General features: G+C 55.3%; 1 protein-coding gene across 5 annotated transcripts in view; it reads right to left on the bottom strand.

Moving 5' to 3' along the window:
* Positions 1–21544, bottom strand: part of RAI1 (retinoic acid induced 1) — a 76640-nt gene that overhangs the window by 35097 nt on the left and 19999 nt on the right. For 2 of the 5 annotated variants that reach the window (XM_064461468.1, XM_064461469.1), the window contains one exon: positions 5785–5865. The exons of 2 other annotated variants lie outside the window; for them this stretch is intronic. The gene's annotated coding sequence lies outside the window, so the exon portion shown is untranslated. Of the gene's footprint in view, positions 1–5784; positions 5866–7347; positions 7528–21544 lie in introns of those variants that run through there. One more of the 5 variants, XM_064461470.1, reaches the window with a different exon arrangement.

Genomic DNA, 21544 nt, shown 5'->3' on the forward strand with positions numbered 1-21544 from the left:
ACGCGCTGGCCATCTCCACCTGAGAATGTGGCTGGTGCCGCTCCTTTCCAGCGCTGCTCCTGATCCCCCTCCTGCCACGAGCCGGGGGGACCCATCCAGTGACCGACCTGCCCTGCAGCTCCTCTGCATGCCCCATGTGATGTCGAGGACCATAATGGAGCTGGGCAGAGCCTCCCTGATGCTCAGTGTCCCTCCTCGTCGGAGCACAAGTGCTGAGCGCTAGTTTTAGTGGCTGCCATAAACGCAGCAGGAGCGGGGTCCCCTGGTGAGGCATCGAGCGGTGACTAAGAGCAGAGATGACAATAAAGCAGAGGAAGCAAGGTCTGACTGCAAAGCAGCAAACCAACCCCCCAAATCCAGCTCGGAGGCACTGACTGACGATGCTCCCCCAAACCAGAATGGAGCCCAAGCCCTGCATGGGTGCAAGCTGAGCCAGTGATGGGGAGACGGGCTCTCTTGGGCTCAGGCTGAGCTCAGGCCTGGCGCAGGCTCAGTTTGGGTGGAAATCCCATAAACAGGAGGGGAGAAAGGCTTCCCCCCATCAGGATGCTGGGATGGAGTTCAAGCCTCTTAGCAAAGCACACAGGGAGGCTCCTGCACAGCCCCTACGTATAAATCTACCCCCTTAAAATGTTCTCGGTGGTAAATGCGGTGGAGATCGCGCACAACTTGACAGATCGAGGTGTATTTATGGTGCTTTGGCACAAGGGATACAACCAGTTGGGATTTTTGCTTGGCTCTACCACTCGGGCATAGTGCAGCCACAACAAACCCATTTGAATAACTCGTTTCAACCGAGGCAGAGATCCAGCCTATTCCCCGCGGAGCAAGCGCCAGACCTTGGGCCAAATTAATCTCCAACGGATCTCCATCAACTTCATGGAGTTACAACCACAATTTGGCCCATGCATGACACGTAAATCTGTTCATTTTTCTTCCGATTCGTCCAAATACTGCAGCATTTGTTAGTGCAGGAGAGGGACGCATCCTCCGGGAGAGATCTCTTTGGATACCGCGCCAGCCCTTCCTTTTTTTATTTCCTTTGCCGCCTGGGATAAAAGGGAGCGAGACTGTCCGTAGTACGCATCTGAGCTGTTTGGGAAAGAAAGAGGAATTTCCTCCTGCCATTCCCAGTCTTTTGATAGGCATTTGGGATGCAAGCAGGAATAACTCAATCAAGACAGAGCAATTTTTAATTAATTTGTGGATCCCTTTGCCGGCTGATCGCCTTGGAGACAAAAGGGAAGCCTCTCCTTTAACACTTGTGTGTGCCTGGTACTCTGAGCCTCCCCTTTTCACCGGCGCATCTTTGGTCTTGAAAGCTGCACAAAAGGAAGAATTCCTTGATCTTTTGCCTCAGCTTTTGCTAAGGTGGAGAAACACGAGGGGGAGCTGGGTTGAAATTTTTTGGGGGTTTCTTTTATATTTTTTGGAGATTATTAAAGCCCAAAATGCACGTGGGGGGGGGAAGGAAAAAAAAAAGGAAGGGGGGAAAAAAAACCCCTCAAACCTAAGAAAGCAGAGCATTTTCCCCTTGCTCTGTTGACACCTTCTGCCCAGCCCACTCCGTCCCCAAGGGGAGGGAGTTGAAAGGTTCAAGCTACATCAAGTGGTGAGTAATGCAGCAGGAGGCTCCTGCTCGGGGCCAGGCTCTCGCCCTGCGCGGTGGCTCCCTGCCCCGTGCCCGATGCTGTGCGGGGCAGAGCTGAGCTCCCGCCCTCCCCTTCTCCCCCACCGCCAGCGACAGTGGGGATGCGGGAACTTCCTAGGCAGTGACTGACACTACAATTATCGATTGCCGGCTGCAAAGGCTTGCTCTCGCCTCCCCCCCTCTTCTCACTTGTTTTCTTCTGTGCAGCAGAGTGCCAGCCTTCAGAGACTGCTGCTGTAAAAGGCTCAGATTGACGGGGTGTCAAGATATCCGCTGCCCCTGGCTTTTAATGTTCCCTTGCAGGGGGGAGTGGGAAGAGCCCCTGCACTGGCGAGGGGAGCTCAGCTACCTTCAGAGGAAAGGGAGGAATGGAAAGCCTTCCTCTCTCCTCTGTTGACGAGATGCTCTTGAACCACAAGCAGCTTTTTCAGCCTTGGCTTGGCTGCGTGCATCTCGGAAATCTCAAGATGCTGGGAAGGAGGAAAGGCGGCGTGCCAGCCGGCCCCCGCCAGCAGCTTCATCCTGCCCAAAATCAAGGCACCCAAGAAAAACACCACCCTCCCCACCAGGTCTCCGTGGGGTGGCGCACACACGTGACTGCGTGGCCACTGGATTTCGCCGTGGCCATTTTGGAGGAGGGGAGGGCAAGAGGCATCCTGGCCAGACGAGGTCACACAGCAAAGGCTGCAGAAGGACCACAGCTCCCCAGCTTGGGTGCATCTTCTGCTGCTTGGCACCAATGACATGGGGGGACCAGGCCAGAGGGCTTTCCTAGTGAAGACTGGCAGAGCAGGAGCTCCAGGTGCCCTCCTGGATCCTCCACCAATGACTGCAATGCCACTGTGGGAGGCCACCCTACCCTATGGCCCTGGGAACCAGGACTCCTGGGTCCTCCACTAGCCCCATCCCCAGCTCAGCTGGCCACCTCCGGCAAGTGCCATCCCTGCCACAAAACGGGGATGGCAACCTGCCCATGGAGGTGTTTGAAAAGCCTGGCGGCACCTTGGGACGACAGCTAAGTGTTATGTGCTGAAGCCAGAGGCCTGAAATTAAAGCCAGCTCCGCGACCGTCAGTGTCGACACCTGGTGATGGGAGGAGAGGGATTGATGATGGAGAGTCTGTCGCTCCTGATGCATCGCTGTCAGGGTCAATACACAATTCTCGGGGAGATCAGATGTGCAGGTTAACTGCTTTGCCTCCACACTAAGCCGATGGGCTGGTGGAGCCCCTTTCTGCTCACACATCCTCTTCCCCAGGCACACTCAGCCCCACCAAATGCCACTGAGAGCAACCCCAGAGCTCATGGCCCTTGTTTTCATCCATGTAGAGCTAAGTGTAGCTGTAAAAGGTGGCCAGGGCTGGGAGAGGGACATGGGGGCAATACGGACCTGCCCCCCAGGAGCTTTCAGCTGCATCAAACCAGCCCACTGTCACACACAGCATCCCTGTGGGGACACGGGGCTTCGGGACAGCCACCATTTCCCTTTGGTCACAGAGACACTGGCCACCCAAAGGGTCCTGGGAGGGGGAGTAGGTGTGATGAGACCCCTGTGGGGGGGAGCCCCATCTGCCAGTCCCCCTGCCTGTCCCCGTCCCAAACTCCTGGGCAATGGAAAAGGCAGAGGTCCTGCTGGCTTGGTGGCCATGTCCTGCTCTGCACCCTGGGTGGGCAGAGGATCCACGTGGCTTTGGCGCAACGTCTGTCCCCTCCAGGTGACACTCTGGCTGCAGAGAGCCACCCTGGACCCCTGTGGGCCAGGCGAGCCGTGACAGCAGGGCTGCATCGTGCCCTCTGTACCAAGCGGTCTTGTGGCACCCCGTGGCACCCCGTGGCACCCCGTGGCACCCCACAGCTGCGTGGGGCTCCCCACTATTGCAGCGAGCCCTGCTTTGCACCCTCTCCGCCAGCCATCCCCACTCGCCATGCCGGGCAGGATCTGTCCCGCAGCGCAGGGGGTCCTGCGAGGACGTAGAGCCACCCGCAGCCAGACTGCAGCGTCTCACCCCGCTGGCTCCCGGGGTGGGTTTTAGCCGCACATCTCCTCCTCGAGCACGGCACAGCCAGCAGCAGCCACCCAACCTCCCTGGGGGAGCCTGGAACGGCCCCCCCAGGGGGGACCAGGGGGTCTTACCTGCTGGCAGCCCGGGTTGCCAGTCCAGGTCCAAACCTGGAGCCGACTTGGGGGGACACACATCATCACCCTGACCTCGGCACAGCCAGACTTGCACCAGCCCCCCCAAAAACCCAAGAAAACAGAGTGCGGCATGAATAACAAAAGCAGCGATCAGTAAAGACTCTCCCAAGAGGCTGCAAGTTCTTCAATTAGAGCTCTCATTATAGGAACGAGAAACTCCATGCCGTCTTCTGTACGGATAACACTTTTTTTCCCCCTCTCTTTTAAAGAAAAAAGGGAGGGAGGGAGAGGAAGGCTGCATCTCTAATGCAACAGACAGGTCTGCTGAGATTCACTTTGGCTCTTATTTTGACTTTCATCTAAAAGAGCTGCCCTGGGAATCCATTAAGTCCAATTTAAATCGGCTCTCCGCCCTCACGGCTTCTCCCCGCCTTCACGCCCCCCCTGGCTCCCTTCTCCCCCCCCCCCCTTGGAAGCAAACAAACACAAAAGCAAGGCCAGGCAGGGCAGGCAGTGAAGGGCAGCACCGGCGTGGTTTCGGAGCCGTTCCCCGGGGAATAACAGCCATCCCCGGGGCAGTTGCTCAATCTTTATTTCCGCCCAAATAAACACAATCCGGCCACGTTTGGATATCGCCTCAGTATCACCCACCTCGGCGGCACTTTTGGGGCACCCATGGTGTTTCGGGACCCGCTTCTGTCACCCACACATCTCCCCCCTCCACGCACAGGTCTATTTTACTCTGATTTTATTATTTTTGAGTACAATTAGCTCCATTAACGCCGCAGCCAGCAAAGTTGGATGGGATATAATCGCATACTTCACTCCAGGTTTGGTTTTTTTTCCCCAGCGAGTTTCCCCACCCCAAGATCACTCCTCTGCCTTTGGGAATCGCCCCCCCCACCACAGCCCCGCAGCCGGGCGAGGGACGGACCCCTCGCCTTTCAATTCACCACACTCATTCAAGCTCCGCTTCTGTCGTATAAGCAGTTTTCCAGCTCTTCCCCCCCCTCCCCGTAACACGCCCGCTCTGCATTGCATCCTATTCATATGTTTTCAATCATCGCTGTTTCATTATTTAAAACAAAAGCACACGGGCACCCCCCCAGCAGCAGGCTCTGAGCCCCCTCGCCGGGCTCCTCCGTTATTCCCTGGTTTGTTTGTTTATTGATGTCAAAGGAGGATTTGGGGGCGAAAATTTGCAGTGGGAGAAAGGGAGCGGGAGGTGAAAGTCCCACCGAGGGGCTTTCCAAAGGCGCAGCCAGATGTGCAAAACCCCACGATTCCTTGGGTTATCTGTTAGATCCATTTTTTTGCCTGCCCCGCCAGCCACCGAATAAAAGAAAGAAAATCCATCAAGTCAGCGTTCTCACGTGCAGACAACGGCAAGGGTAGCCAGGCGCCCGACCGCGGCACCGCCGCAACTTTTATAAGTATAAAACCATGCACATCGATAACTCCTAAATTGAATAAGCCTCCCCTGGAAGACTTCCCTCTGCAGAGGGTTTCGCAGCCCCGGGCCCGTTATTATTTTAACTTTGGAAAAGTAGGAGTCAGGACAAGCAAAATGAATCCATCCCTTACACGCACAAATATTCCAAGTCTCAGCTGTATCTTTGTTCAGACACCCATCACTCGGCAAGTCAGGAGGATTTTTGGACCGGTTGCAAATTTCTTTATTACTTCCAGAAAAGCAAAACACCCCCCGCGCCCCCCCCCCCCCCCCACCTCCGCCGCTGCTGCAAATAGGACACACGGACACGGACACACACACACATACATCCCCCCCCCCCCAGCTCCGCGATGCCGGCGCCGTGCATCCATTCAATTGCAGCGGCACACGAGTTGCACAAGAGAAAAATAAATCCGGGAAAAGCTCCGTCCGCACCTCTCTCCCCCCACCTCCCAGTTCTGCTGCGGCTTCAATAAAAAAGAAAAGACGGAAAAAGGTGGGGGGGGGGAGAAAAAAAGCACAAAGATGTAGCTTGCAACAATACCTGCGATGGTCCTCGCTCTCTCCTCTCTCTCCTGCTGGCTCGCTCTCCTCCTCTTCCAGAGCACAGTAGCCAGATTAGATCCTTAGAAAAAAAAATGTGAGAAATAGCACAATTCTCCTTTTTTTTTTTTTTTTTTTTTTTTTTTTTGCTTCCCTTCTCAGCAGCCCTTCTGAGCTCCTTCACTAACCATTATTCATAGACCACTAGGGGATATAAGGTAATTAGAAACGGCCCTATAGCATCCAGCCTGAAAATGTAATGCCAGCGGTAGGAGTGGTGGAGGGCTCTGGCTGCGGGCGGCTCCGGCAGAAAGTGCTCGGTGGAGCTGGGGACGAGGTGAGAAGTGGGGTGGAGGAGAGGGCGAGCGGCAGCGGGTGCTGGCGGCTCTCCCTGCACAGCCCAGGGTGGCCAGGGATGCCGAGGGGCAGCGGCTCGGGTTTGGCTTGGGTTTGAGGGTGACTGGGTTTTTTTTGGGGGGGGGATTCGGGGGATTTTTGGGGTGGTGTGTTTTTTTTTTTGGAGTGGGCTCGCCGTGCCCGTGCGAGCCGAGCTGGGGCTGCGCGCGTGTGTGTGTGTGTGTGCGTGTGCGTGTTTGTGCCAGGAATAGCAATCAGCAGAGGCAGCACACAGAGCGCAAAAATGCCATCATGCAGGGTCAACAGAAAGCTGCAGACATTTTTTTTCTTTTTTTTTTTCTTTTTTTTTTTTTTTCTTTTTTTTTAAGCTTAATCCTCTGGAGCGGGGGAGAGGGAAAAGGAGGAGGCTGCTGCCTTCTTTATAGTTTTGATTTTTTTTCCTCTTCCAGCCTCGTAGGATCAGATTAACCGCCCTCCCCTCCCCTCCATGCACACACACACATGCCAGCCCCAGCGATCCCAGCCCTCCACCAGCGCTGCACCAGGGAGATGCTGGAGTCGGTGTGGGGTGGGATGCGGGTCTCGCCGCCGCGGTGAGCTGGGTGGGATGAGCTAGGTGGGCTCGCACAGCAGTGGGGAAGGAAAGCAAGAGGGAGGCAGCACGGGGGGGTGGGTAGGGGGGGTGGAGGCAAATGAACAAATCACACCTGCAGCTTTCTGCGCGCCGTAGCCAGCTGCAGCCCAGGCAGGGACCGGCAAGAAAAATACAGGCACATGGGCTCCCAGAGCCATGCATCTGCGGGGATTTAGGTGCACAGTGAGCTGACAGTAGCTCATCGCTGAGAGCGATTGCTTTTGGGGGGGTTTATTTTAGGAGGGGGGGAAAGGGAGACGGTAACAAAGAGCAACCCTTCCCTGCACACTGCTTCTTCCAAGGGGTAAATAAAATCCAGTGCAGAGGCGAGGAGGGGGAGCTGGTCCCCCCGCAAAGAGAGGCACAGCGCTGCCTGCCAGGGAGGGCTTTGGTGGCCCTGGCACCCCGGGATGCCCGCGTCCTGCCGCCAGCGGTGCCCGTGCGAGCTGGCCGGGGTCGCTGCCGTGCAGCTCCGTGTGCGCTGGCTCCTGCCCGAAGGGTGCAAACGCCCAGCCCTGCCTCCTCCCACGACTCCGCTCTGAGCCTCTCTTTAATTGAACTAAAGCTGTTCACCTTGATAACGCAGCACGGCAGCAAGTTTCCAAGCCGTACGCAGGGGGCTGGAGAGCTATTTGATCCACTTCCAAGGTGCTGCCTTTCAATTCAACCCCTTGCTCTTGAAGGATGGATAACCAGGCCCTCTCTTTTCCCTGTTAATTACTTGAGATAGCAGGCATCAAGCTGCAAAACAGACCAAACCTCGTAAGGGGACCCAGCATCTGCCAAAGCAGACTGCTTGCTCTAATCTCCCCCGTCCCCTTTCTCCTCATCCTCATCCCCAGCCCGGCCCCAGCCTGGCTGTTTATAGCTAATACACCACAGCACGCTCCCAGCCACCTCCAACTGCACACGTGCCTCTCTGCAGGACGGTAAACCAAACAGGACCTCACGGCTCTCCGGGGCGTCGGTGTTTATCCCCCATAACCACCGATCCGCCCTGCCCTTCACAGGGAAGAGCTCCTCCACCGTTTGGCACCATAGGCTGCGAGTGCCGCCCTCGTAAAGCCAAGGTGGGACATACCCCATGGGCACCACCCCCAGCTTCTCCTCTGGGATTCAGAGGAGACTAAAGATCTGTTATTTTTACCCTACAATCCCATAAATTTAGTGATCTGGTCTATCTGGGTTATTTCACAGCTCTGGTATGTTTGAAATCCCCACCTCCGGGAGTCCTGTGATTTCAGGAGAACCTCAGCCCTGTTCTCCTTAAACCCTGACCTCACCATGGTGAGGAGAAAGGTTGAAACCACAAGCCCCAGAGAGCCCCATATGCAAATTAAATCACCACCAAATGCTTCGTTTCTTAGACACTGTGATTTTTTCCAGTGGCTTCATAGTTCTGCGATTTACGGGTTCACAAAGGCTGATTTCATGACTTTTTGGCACTTCTGAGGTGCCGGCACCCGCGTCACCTCCATTTGCGTGACATGGCCGTGTCTGTCCCAGTTCAACCACTGGCTGGGCGGGAGACCACCGCCCATCACAGCAATTAACTTTACTCATTAAAGCCTCCGAGCTCGTAGAGGATGCTGCTGCACGGTTGTGCGGATGGGAAAGTTTCCATCCGCTTGGTGAAATCCAGCTCCAGAGCACCCCAGCGGGTGGCACACAGCCCCACTTTGGGTGCAGACACAGCCCTGAGCCCCTTGCGTTCACCGTTTGCCTCTGTGGAGCAGATCTCACCCCGAGCCAGCGCAAACCCAGCACGACCAGCATCGAAAAGCCTCTTCCCATCTTCCCTGCTGCAAGAGCATGGCTCGCCTTGCCGATCAAAGTCAGGGCTTCCCTGGAAATAACCCCCCCACCTCCCGCCCTGGGAGGGCTAAAAAATAATGATTCATTGCAATGTCATCTCTGGAGCTGCTAAAACAAAGGCGCTCCGGCTCCCTCAGTGTCTCACCACTGCGACCTACAAAGATAAGGCTTCCTCCTCCACGCTGAGAAACAGGAGCTGTTCCCCAGCAGCCTCCCCTTCCGCCTGGCCCTGTGGTGTTCCGCTGGCCCGGGGTCCCCGGGACCTCCCCGGTGTCTCTGTAGGATGCTCTGAGCCAGCTCTTCCTCATTCCTCTTCCTCTCATCCCTCTTCCTGGCTGATTTTCCCCCAGCTCTGCTCCCAGTGATCCCAACGGATTGCTCTCGTCCCCTGGCTGGGGTGACACCTCGCACCCTGGGCCGCGTGCCCCGTGCTCCCGGCTCCTTGCAGGCAGGGAGCAGGCAGCCCTGCCCCAACGCTCATCAAGCTCCATGCACCGGCTCCGAGCGGATCCGATGGATTTTCATTTCCTAACTTTGCCCTTCGGGCTATTTCTAACAAGCTTCCTCATGCTTTAAAAAAAAAAAAAAAATCCTTCATCTTGCAGCGCGGTGTCGGAGCGGCAACGGTCGGGACGACTGTGCCTGCGAGGAGGCTCGAAATTAATTATATTGCAGTCACTTTAGGTAGGGGGGCCATCACACTGACCTCCTCGGACCGGCTCCTGCCTGGCACCCAGGGAACAGCCAGAAACACCCTCCCAGAGCAAACAGGCTTTTTTTTGGCCTTGAAAAATATAATTGCCTGGCGCGATATTCAGCTGGTGCAGCATGGCCCTGGGCGAGGAGCCACTGATGTCCTCCCGTGACCCCGTCCACTCACCGCACGCCATGTCCACAGCCCCAAGCCCCCCACGTAGCCTCTGCCTGCAGCACCGGGTCCATCCACCCTCCTGGACTCGTCCCTCCCATCAAGAGAAAGGAATCGGTCCCGGGCGCCTTCGTTTCCGCTAATCAGATGTTGCAGTGAATTTCTCAGCACCCGGCACATCCCCACTTCACGCCACCACCCCCTCCGAGGCCGGCCCCGCTCCCGCGGCGTGCCGAGGCCCCCATCATCTCGAAGGCTTTCCTTGGTGGGAGAGCAGCGATTATTTCTCTCAAAAGGTCTCTTATAATGGAAACCATCTCTCCATCCCTCCTTGGTCTCCTCCTGCCGTGACCCAGGCTCCGTTGAGAGGAACTCTGCTCCGAGGCAGCGCCGTGTTTCCATGGAAAGAGTGAATAGCAGAGTCTTCCCAGCGGTTTATTAGAATTCCTTTTACTTCGATGGAGAGTTTTAGAGCAAAGTAAAAAGGCTTTAATGTGGGGCTAATGGAGCCCCTGGGAAGTCCAGGAAGGAAATCTCCCCTGGAGAAGAGGAGGCGTGAGGAGAGGGAGGGCAACTTTCAAGACAAATTCCTGGACAGGTTGAAATTTTTTTGCAGAAGCCATCTCAGGCAGCGAGAAATGGAAATGAATGTTTGTTTTATTTTTAACAGATGTTACAAAAGACCTGCCAGTAATTCAGCGAACGATGCAAAACCTAGATCCCACTCACTTTTCCCGGCATGTCTTCCATCCCCTCCCTCCCCTGCTCAGTAAGAACGCTTATTTGCATTTAGCATATCGTATTTAAAAAAAATAAAAAATTAAGCAATAAAATAACAATCGTAAGCCACTTCATTTCCTCCCTCCCTAAGGCTTTGGTTTCAGTTTAAATCCTTGGTTGTAGCAGCTATTAATTGTTTTTAATAATTTTTTCTGTCTCCTTGCATTTGACAACCCCATCTACCCACCTGCTTTGGGGGTCCCCCTCTTTCCCGGTCCCCCGTCCTGCTCTCTCCCTGCTGTTCCCACAAGGGACACGACAGCTCAACTCTGCAAAGTATTTGGAGCCCAGTGACCACCGCTCCCTGCTTGGGGACCCCTGGTGTGAAATACAACCTGCAGCCTCCTCTTTGGGGGAGAATACAGGGATTCGGCTGCGGTTAAGAGATGGGAAGACGGAAAGGGGAGGAGGTATGACGGGGGGTCCTAAAACCATTCAGCCAGTGGCTGGAAGAGGAGTAGGAGCCCGGCCCTCTGAAAAACAAGGTGCAGAAGCCCATGCAGGCACACACACCACGGCGCTTGGCCGGCTGGCCGGCAACTCCGAAGTCAATCTAAAACTGATCATGATGCCAGAGCACTATTTGGGGTGAGATACAGCACTTGTGAGTGTCACACATGAAAACCAGACCTGGGAGGCCAGTGACAGTCCTGGGCAGAGGAGTCCTGAGTCCCACGGATGCCAGATCTGCAAATGAGCAAGTTTGGCAGCTCCTGGTTCAACCCTTGACTGCAAAACACAAGCTGTAATGGCTCCCTCTTTTCTTGCCTAACCATGGAAAACCGCTTTTCTCTTCCTGATACCCAGCCTTCCAAAGAGCAAGGTCCCACGGAATCCTGGACCAGGCAAATCCACGTGCACGGCCATGTTTGCAGGTCATGGTTCCCGCACGTATCCCATGCAGGAATGCCTGGGGGCGGCCATGGCTTTTTTTGCACAAGCGATCGTGCTCTTCCAGCTCAGACTCACGAGACGAAGGGCAGGAAATCCAGGGTTATTTTCTGCTTCGCTTCTCGTTACCACCCCGGCATGCACAGCCCCGAGCGGGGCACGCACTGCAGCCCGCCACCCTGCACACCTTGCACTGGATTCACGCTGCATCGATGCCTTGTTTGCAGGATCCCAAGCCAGAAAGGAGGAGACAGGCTCTGGAGAGCAGCTACAGGGCAGTGCTGATACAAATGGGGTGTCCCTGCACCCTTTATAAACCCTAAACCCTGCCTGATTTCCAGGCAGAAAATGGCATCCGTGTGCATTTCCAGGTGACGGAGGGAAACTGGCTGTTTTCACTGAGCTTCCTCCTCTTCCTGTTACAATTCTGCACCTGGTTAGCAACTGTTGGAAAGAGGTTAATCACAGTCCTTAAATCAGGAACCTCGTTGCGGTATGCTCGGGATGCACATCTGTGCTCTCCACAGCCCATCCCCTGTGGCATTTTGGAGAAGGCAATATGCCAAAAGAGAAAAAAACCAAACAAAAAACCCAAATAAGCCCAATCCCCCCCCCCCCCCCAAATGAACGATAAGCATTCCAGGGTGCAAGACTCCACTAATTCCTCAAGTTGGCCCCGTGGTACGTGTGAAACACTCGCTGTGCCCCCAGCCTGGCCACGGCCACGGGTTAAAGGCGTCCTGGTTAGTGCGGTGTTGGCACAGGCATTATGTCACAGAAAAGGCTTTTAAGGGGTTCGGTTTTTGCTCGCTAGCCAGCCTTGTGATGGAGGGGAGGAGGTGTCCCCTCGAAATGCCTGGGGAGCAGGGAGTGATCCGTGCGGATCGCGGAGACTGCGAGCACTCTTGGCCCCAGACCCGGAGCTCAGCCCTGCATCGGGTCAGCCCTTGGCAGAGGACAGGCTGGAGCTCCGGCAACTGCCAACCGCCCGGCTTTGCTGCTGGTTTTCCAGCGTTGCAAAGCCTGGCCTGGCCTTGCTATTTCTAGGCCCATCCCAGGGGATCACCCTGCTCTCCCTGTTTTGGGAAAACGAAGCCTTTTGGAGCGCCAGAGTCCTTCAGAGACTGGTGCTGGCTGGGCCCCGGGCTGCTCGTGCCGCAGAGCCGGCAGCGCTAACCGCTGGAGACGGAGGCTGTTACGCGCGTGCACGCACACGCACGTGCACAGCCCGGAAAATGGAGAGGAATTGATCCCGGAGGCAAATCTCTTTTGTTCTAACCCCGTTGCTGTAACTGGATCTCCCCAGGTTCTCGGCTCAGGAGCCGCAGCGGATCACATCGCTTTCATGCCTTCTCCTGGTGCCAGCTTGTCACATTCCCCCGTCGCCGGCGGCGGGGAGGGGACGAGCAAGAAAGGGAGGCATTGCTCACAGCGCTTGTTTACCTCGGCAGCCGCGCACGAGGGGTGTACGGCGGTAATGAGCAAAAACCGAGAGGGAGCAGATTGCAGATCCGCGGCATGAGACCACCCCCAACTCACAGGCTGCCCCTTTTTAACGAGGTCCCCCCATCCTCCTCCCCGCCAGGCTCCCTGCGCCCCGACAGCCTCCCGCCTTTCCCTGCTGTCTCGTTTCAACTGCAGAAATGCTGATTCACAGAGCCCGGCGCAGGAGGCGTTTGGGAGGCAGAGAGAGGAGCGACCCGGCTGCTGCTGCCTGCGCAGGCAGCGCTGCCTCTGCGCAACGCCACCCGAAAGCACCCGACCTCCCCAGGCGCTTTTACACCAGTGATTAGTGACAACGAAGTTGCTGCAGATTAATCCGCTCTGCGCTTATTCCAGCACCTCTCACCCAGTGACTCCCTTGCCTCTCAGCAAGGTGAATTCGTGCCCCCTACTCCCTGGGAGAGCTCGTGCGCTGATTTTTCTCCCCTTTCTGCACAGGGGAAAGCAAGGTGAAAGATTTCACTCCGTGTGCCCAGTGCCACGCAGCAAGATGCCGGGACTCCCAGGGTGGGTCAGCCGGGATGGAGCAGTGCAGGAGGTGGGGTGGATGGCACATGGGTCCCCAGGGAAGTACTTTGCTTTCCAAGTGATAGGGCAAAGCAAACAGCACCCTGACCTGCCACCATGCAGCCAGCATGCGTATCAGAGTCCTCGCTCGTGGATGCTTTGCTGCCCCACCAGCAATCCGAGCCCCGTCTCCTCCTTCCAGGACAGCCAGCGCCCGGTGGTGGGGTCTGCACCCCAGCTAGCCTCCTGGCATTGAAAACCACACCAAAGATGCTGTGCCGTGACAGCAGTTGGCATGAGCCAAACCTGCCTGCTCTGTCTCACCTCCCCTCTCCTGCTAGCGCGGTGTATCTGGTGCGGTCCCTGCACGCAGCAGGCCTGAAATCGGAGACACGAAAATGATGCTTTTTCGGGGCAGGCTGTGGGGATGGTGTTCCTGGCAGCCCAGGGCAGGCAAATGTCTGCAAAAGCAGGGGCTGGCTGTTCAAGCATCCCGCTTCTCCAAAGTCCAGGTCCCTTCCCTCTGGGACAACCACAACGCCTTGCAGAAGAGCTTAGGTAAATACATCCAACCTGTTTTACTCCATCCTGCGTGTTCAGTTGCATTCAGCGACCTCCTTCACTTCTCCTCCTTGAGGCCACACTTCATCCCAAAGTCCCCTGCGGTGCCACGATGGATGCAAACACTCCAGGACCTCATGGATTGAATGTCACAACATGACGCACACCTTCCCATCACCCTGACGCTTCTCCCTATGCCATGTCCCTCTGGGCCGCTCGGACCAGGCAGGATCCAGCCCAGAACAGGGGATACAGGAGGTAAACCTGGTGAGCCAGGCAGGGAAGCTGATATTGCATCCAGCTCTGCAAGCTGATGGGGACATGCTGGATGGGTCTGGGGACACCGGGTCATCAGCAGGACACCCCTCACCACTGCCATGCTGCTGCATCTGTGCCCCGAGGTTCAAAAACCAAAACCATCTTTTACTTTATTACTCTCTTTTTTTTTTTTTTGCAGGGCTGTATCTAAGCCATGCCAGTCCCCTGATCCCCTCTGCATGGGCGACCGCCTGCCTGCAGCCGAGTGGGGCAAGCTGGCCTGCTCATCTCAGCTCAGTGAAAAGCCATGGTGTAGCTGAATAGATTTCCATGATGCAAATGTAAAGGCCCCAGTGGGTTTGAATAGTAGCCCTTGAGGTATTATCTCAGCAGTGCCTCGAGGCAACCACCTGAATCCTTCCGTGACTGCTGCACAAACCCGAAATGTCTCCAGCGGCTGGGGATTATGGACAGACCTTGCAGAAGCCACCGCAGCCCGCACAGTCAGCTCTCAGATGCCCCCACATGTGCCCAACCCTCAAAAAATAAGGCGCGGTGATGCTAAGGTGACCGAGGTCCAGATGCCAAGGCAGGAAACCAAGCCGAAGTTTTCACATTAATCATATCGAGTGCTATTCTTTTTCATCTATTTCAAGGCAAGTCAAAAAGAGGTTCACACTCTCCCCTGGCAAACCACAGAGGATGACGTGAGCCTGTCTCTTGCATTGCAAGTAGAGTGTGTCAAGCAATTAGCAAGTAATCAGGAATTCAGATAGGGTGGGCAGGATACGATCCCTCAAAGCTCTGGCAGGAGTAAAACCCACCCCAGAGTTTCCCATCAGGCATGGAAGGCAGCAGAGGGAGCAGGGGCTGTTGGTGAGCTCTCGGGGCGCGGAGCAGACACCGTGCCAGCGGAGCCTGCTGCCATAAACCATCTCGCATTTAGCATGTGCTGTAGCTAAGAGGCTCCAGGCATTCAGGCATAGATTTTCCCTCACTCATTCCCAACCGCAGCAAGGTGGCCAGGGCCATTCAAATTGCTGGTCCTCAGGTGTCCCGCAGACCCGCCAGGTCACCCAAACACCCCTCTGCATGTCCCATCCTTGGGTGTTTTGGCGTTGCATTAACTCTTGTTCCTGTCACCAGTTTTACTCCCTGATGCTCTGACTGTGTTGGTTTCTGCTCAGCATCCTTCCTGCAGCCCAAATCCTGCTTTCCTGGAAGTTAATGGCAAAACTGTGAAGCTCTTTCCACTTCGGTCCCCCAGTTCTGCTAAAACCCCATCACACAAAGGCCTGGCACAGCACACAAGTGGTACGGTACCATTACACTGAGCACCCTGGACGGGGGACACGCCGGCTCACAGCCTCCCCAGACACCTCACTGGTCCCCAGGAGCACCCAACCAGCCCGGCAAGAAGAGAGGGAGGGTTACCCCGGGGTGGGAGCCGCCAACCTGGGCGCACACCTCCCTCCGCGCGCAGGGCCCAGGGCGCAGAAGGAGCCGGCGCGACGGGCGGGTTGCAAAGGGCACGCCTAATCTGCCACCCGCCCTTTCTCCTCTCCATTGCCAAGGTAGCAGCAGACAATGCTATCTGCTGGGTTGTCAGCCGTCCCTCCTCCCGCCGTCTCTTTAGCCAGAAAACTCTCCATCTGTCTCCAGATGGGGTGTTTCTACCACTCCAGTCAAACCGATTCAGAGTGGAACAATGATGCTTTGTTAACAAAACAATTTTTGTGTGTCAAGCCCTCCTTCTTGCGGTTTTTTTTTCCCCCCAGTCCCCAGTGGGTCAGCTTTGTGTGGCGTCCTACATTTTGTTGTTTCTTTCACATTTTAAAGGCTCCGTATTTCAGTACAAAAGGTGCCTGCGGAGCAGCTTTTATCTGCGAGGCAAGACTTGACACATACGCAGATCACAATTGCGACAGGAGGTTCGTGATGTGGTGGTTAAGGGTGGTGTCAGGACCTTCAGAGTGATGAAGCATTATTTCCAGTGATTTTTGCCTCCAGGATGAAAATTAGAGCTGGTCCTACGCTGCATATAAGGCTTCTGTGAGCTGGAATCCCCCAAGGGCTCATGGAGGGAGCAGTGAGAGAAAGTTTGAGCTTGCTTTGGTGCAGGGCAGGCATCAGTCGTGCCCACCCATCCTTCTTGTGTCCTGCGGAGGACAGGGCACCTCTGTCAGCTTGTGAGGGGAGGGGACGGGTACACAGAGCAAATCTACGTGCCTGTGAGTAAACCACAACCGTCTCCCTGGTATAAACCCTATGGCGGTCAGGAAGGCGAAAGCTCAGCCCTCCCGTGGCCAGAGCCTCCGAACGAAGATCCTGGGGTGCGCCTGACTTCTCCCCAGCTACCTGGGGTTGGATTATCCCCCTCAACCTGCTCCCTCACCCAGCAGCAAGAAGGAGATCTCTCTTTTCTCTTCCAAAGGCATCTCTACCACACAGGCCTCCAAGAAAATCAGCTCTTCCTGTGGTTTTTTTTTTTCCTCTCTTTTTTTTGCCCTGAAGCAACAAGCACACAAACCACCTTCTGCTCTGCACATAACCAGCAACTCACAGCAAATAACCAACCCGCTGGCTCCAAAGCAAACAGCTTTGTGTTCCTAAGCAGCCTGGCAATTTCTACACAAGTGGGACTTCTTCTTCCAGCTCCCCCCACGTTTGCAGGGATGTTCCCTCCTCCTTCCTGTCCTCAGGTAACTGCATCTTCATGGAAACACCAATATTTTTATGAGTCACCCCCCCCTTCTTCCCCCCTCCTGCTCTGTGGCCAACACCCCTCTGCTTTTGAGATCAAAGCCGAAGGGGACCAGCTGTGTCACGTCTTTTCCTCTCCAGCCCTTTCCATCTCCATTTGCAGCCGTCGCCAGCGCGAGCCCCTGCTGTTCTGACAGCGCTTTGTGCTGCCCGTTCAGCGCCACAGCTCTGTGCCCGCCGTCTGCTCCCCCTCCATCCCTCTCCTGCCTTTCCCGCCCCTGCTCCAGCCACACCAGGAACACAGGGAACCCTCCGGAGCTCTTGGCTTGGTCCCCGCCAGCACGCACGGGAGCTGCCCCACCAGCCGCCTCAGCTGCTGCCCAGCCTGTCATGTGCTGCTTCGGTTCAAGAAATGTGCTCAGAGAAATGGGATAATCTGCTTCCGCTGGAATCCCATCCTAATTCCCCATGTTTGGAAAGTCCTCCACAGACCAGAGCGCAAGACTGTATCTCCCTCCCAAAACGGCAGCTCCAAGGGAACGTTTGCTCCGGGCTCATTTCGGCACGGCGCAACTTCGGCTGGGGAAGTCCAGGTGCTTCTGAGAAAGCGGCCTCCGCGTTCCAAAGGTCGAACGACTCGCGCAGCCCTCCACGCTGCAGCAGGGATTTGCAATGCGACGGGATAGTTAGCGTCAGGGATGCGCCTCCCGCTGCATCCAAGACTACGTGTCCATTTTTGGCCCCCGAGGGAGCGCCGCTCATGCATGCTCGATGGAAGCTACTTCCAATTGCAGCAACTCACAGGTCGGACGGGTCCGTCTTCGGGGAGTATATCCTGTCCTTCGTGGCATCTCATCTTGACCGCACCACGTGCGCTTCCTGGGTGCTGCGATTGTACGTCGAGCAGCATTACAATCCCCACTTCCTGACACCTCGCTGTAACTCTCAGCTAAAATCCAGCTTGGAGTTGTCTCTTCTACAAGGACTTTGAAGAAAGCATCGTACAGAATTAAGTCTCAGTGCTTTTTATATGCAAAACGCTGAATTTAGCTGCTAATGGCAATTCCCATCAGAAAAGGATGCTTAGCAGTGGCGGGTGTATTTATGAATACTTTTTAAGCAAATGCTGTGAGGCGGGAAATCTATCGGTCCTCGCGGAAAGCTCCCCGGTTTGCTGCTGCAGGCATCTAAATGCAAAGTTTCAACATGGCTTTTGTGTTTTGTGCTCTGCTACACACATCCCTCTCGACTCTCGTCTCTCAGAAATGGTTTCTCAGCCTCTCTCCCACGGTCACGCGCGTGTCACCGTGACCTGCCCGGCTCCGGGAGGGAGGCAGCATCTCGGTCCTTCACCAGACACTCCACTGACTTGTCGGTAAATAAAAGTCAGAGGATCTACTTGACTGCTCTCCTCAGCTGCTCTCTCCAAAGTGGTAAAGGGCTGATATATAAAATACCCATGTCCTGGATTTCTGGGAGCTTTCCACTGTGAGCGGATTGTTTTTCCCCAGCAAAGCCAGGAAAGAATTTAAGAGTTGGTCAGGGTAGTGAGATTGCTCTGCTTTCTCTTTCCTGGGGCAGAAACCCAGTTTGAAACAGATTGCTAGCAGCTAAATGCAAGTTCCTTAGCAGCTTCCAGGGTGAAAATATTCCCTCTCCAGATCTCCTTTTATGTCCACAACACTTTATTCCGGTGGAGGGCTCTCTTGCTAAGAAAAGCTGTGATAACTCCCAGCCCTGTCTCCACAGTGGTTCAGGTATGGGAGCCAGCTCCCCTGCAAGCATCCCTTGGTCCTACTGCCCAGCTGAGATGTCCTTAATTCCTCCATCTGTCCCCTCCAGGCTCTGGCTGGCTCGGCTCTCAGACAGTGAATACATACAGCAGGCTGCAAGGCTGCTTCTCCTAAATGTATGCTTCTCCCGCAGCTTGAGAAGAAATGATGTCTGCTAAGTCCCCCAGCCCGCTCCTGGGTGCTTCTGGGGCTTTCCATGCTAAGCCGCCTTTGTCCCGCACACCGCATGCAGACAGACAGGAGGTTCACACCAAAATCCACCTCTCCTCTCTGCCTTTAACTGAACCAAAACAAAAAACAGATGGAAAAATCAAATGCTGGCAGCATGAAGCATGTGGGCTGCACTTGCATCAGCCCTCCTGGAGCTGCAGAGTGTATTCCCTCCTGCTCTGGGGTCCCAGGGCAAAGCCAGCTGCCCCAAAAGCGTTATTGCTGGGTGGGGGGTCCCGCTAATCCCCTCTGCCAACCACCGAGCAGCACGGAGGTGGAAGGGACAGAGGGAAAGAAGGGAAAGAAGGGAAAGCAAGGGGCAAGAGCAGCCTTAGTGTTTTGCACTTTAAGATAGTCCAGGAGGAGCAGACAATTTTATCTTCCAAGCAGGATTTGCGCGATGGTTGCACACTGAATAGCCGTGGGACAGCCGTATACTGGATGATGAGCTGGTTTTAACAGAGCTCCATCCATCCCACACACTCCCTGAGGCAGAGCCCCTACAGAATAGCTTGTGACCACAGAATTAAGGCTGTGCCCTAATGAATGCACGCCACTCTGCCGGACGTAAGCTGCTCAGGTGTCTCTAATACTGGGATTTCTTACGCGCTCAGCGCCTGACTTTGCAACCTTAATCATGTATTTTTTAGTGTTGTTTCTGTGCGCACGTAAGCTTATCTTCTTTTACCACAGCCTCCTCTTTTCGCCATCTTTCTAGGGTAAACAATACCCGGACTTTTCCACGTCCCTCCTTGGGAGTGCATCAGTGTCCCTAAACTTCCCTGAATTTTGCTCCATTTTGCAACCGCCCCTCCGAACCGGGGCGAGCCGTGCAGCGCGGCGATGGGGCTGTTGAAGACATGACTCCAGTTCCCGCTGGAGCCTTCCTCGCCCACCGATGCTCGGAGGTCGCTCCCGCATGCGGCCGAAGGCCCGATAGCCCCCGTGCCACGCCAACGCTCGCCGCGCTGCACGGCGGCAGGAAGAGAGGGAGCGGAGAGAGCCTGCGGTGGGGGCAGGGGCTGACGGCATGTTTGTGGAGTAACGCTCAAACTGCCGTAACGGATTGCCTTGTTTACACTGGTCCCAGGGAAAATCACTCCGGAGATAGAGATGGAGAAGCATCCAGAAGCCTCTGAGAGCAGGAGAAGCTCTGCATCCTCCTGCCTCTTACTTTTGCTTTCAAAACCACCAACCCCCCGCCCCCTGCCATCGCTGTCAAGGCACAGAAGTTTTAAAATCACTGTAGTAAGCACGGGAGGGATGGGGAAAGGAAAGGAGTCGTCCAGGGGAGCGTGGGCTCCCCCTCACCAAGAGGAGCCCTCGTTATCCAAGGATGCATCAAGAAAGGTTGCTGGGCCAGGGGCTGCGGCGAGGAGTTGCCACGACATGCTGGGAGAGGGAGAAGAAGAAATAGGAACCACCTTAAGGGAGGGGAGCCGCCAGCAGAACACTTTAAAATGACTAAATACTTTCCCAATATCACTCCTCCACGTAAGCACTGCTGTAATTGCCCTTGGGATGTTGCACAACGGCGAGAGGGAGGGGCAGGTGCTGGCAGGGCGGGCAGGGAGGGAGGCGACCCCGGCCAGCTGCCGGACCAAAAGGCGTGCAAACCTCCGTCCCAGGCGCTGCTGTCATCGAGGAGAGACGCTCGGCATTGCTGCACGTACGTCTCTGCCACCTCGGGGCCCTGCTGCTGAATTTAGCCCCCGAGGGGCCATTCCTCACACGAGCTGAAGGACTCCCCGGAGGACTCACTCCTCATGCCTCTGAGACACAGCGGGCTGCCCCAGGGAGCAAGAGCAAAAGGGGAGGAGGACCAGAGCCCACGTTGCACTGTGTGGCAAAAAAAAAAAAGGCAAAAGAAAAAGAGAGATATAAGGGCTTCATTCAAGCGCTCTCACTCTCTGGAAGTCTCACGCAGAGCAGCTGGTCTTTAAGACAGTCACCAGCATGACATGCAAGCACAGAGTGGTTACATTTCTGGGTGCTTTTATTAGTGACACTCAGACAGGGGCATCCACTCGACCCCCGTGTGAAGGAAAACGGCTGACTCATTCTTCCAGCGATGCTCAAGAGCAGGACACGGCGCTCTGTAGCAGCAGCACGGGTCCTCTCCCGCCTCGTAAGCCAGATCTCTGGATCCGGGCTCGGACACCGCGCACGTACGCACGCACCAGCTAATCTGCAGATGCGCTGGGTCCCTGGATAAAGCATCCACAGCCTTTGCTTCCAAAAGCAGCCCGCTGATGCTCGAGTCGAAAGGGAAACCTCTGAGAGATGCAGTCTTGAGGTTTAAAACATCTGTGGGCCACCAGCCATTAAATAGGATGCTATGCTGGTTTGCTGCTACCGGGTCTTACGCCAGGTTCATCACTGTGCCGGCTGGGTACCGTCCAGCAATGCATTAAGTGATGTGACTATTTCTGTTCTCATCACATGTTTGCTCTCATCCTCTCTAGGGTGTGTGTGTGGGGAAAAAAAACACACATTCATTATGGAGTGTCTTATTTTGGAAAGGCTCTTCCTTTCTCTGTGTAATGTGTGCTGTTGGGCTGTGGGCAGAGAAGGGGGATTTTATTTTCCTAATATCCATGTACTCAGGTATTTCTGTTAGAGGAGGCAAAGTCAAAGAAATGCTAATCAAATATCCAGGAGTGCACAGTGCTGACATCTGCACCTCGCTACTATATGGCCTTTCATTAGCATTACCTAAATGTACGACCATACAAAGAGCAGATTTCCTTAGCAACAGGGCTGCCTTCATATTTCCTCCCCACTACCCCCTGCCCTTAGAAGAAAAATGACTTCAGCTCTTTTGCAGAGAGGTGCTCGCAGCCACTCCGCGATGCAGCAGTGCTATACAATGCTGCCAGGC

Source organism: Phalacrocorax carbo, chromosome 10 (genome assembly GCF_963921805.1).
Source record: "Phalacrocorax carbo chromosome 10, bPhaCar2.1, whole genome shotgun sequence".
NCBI lineage: Eukaryota > Metazoa > Chordata > Aves > Suliformes > Phalacrocoracidae > Phalacrocorax > Phalacrocorax carbo.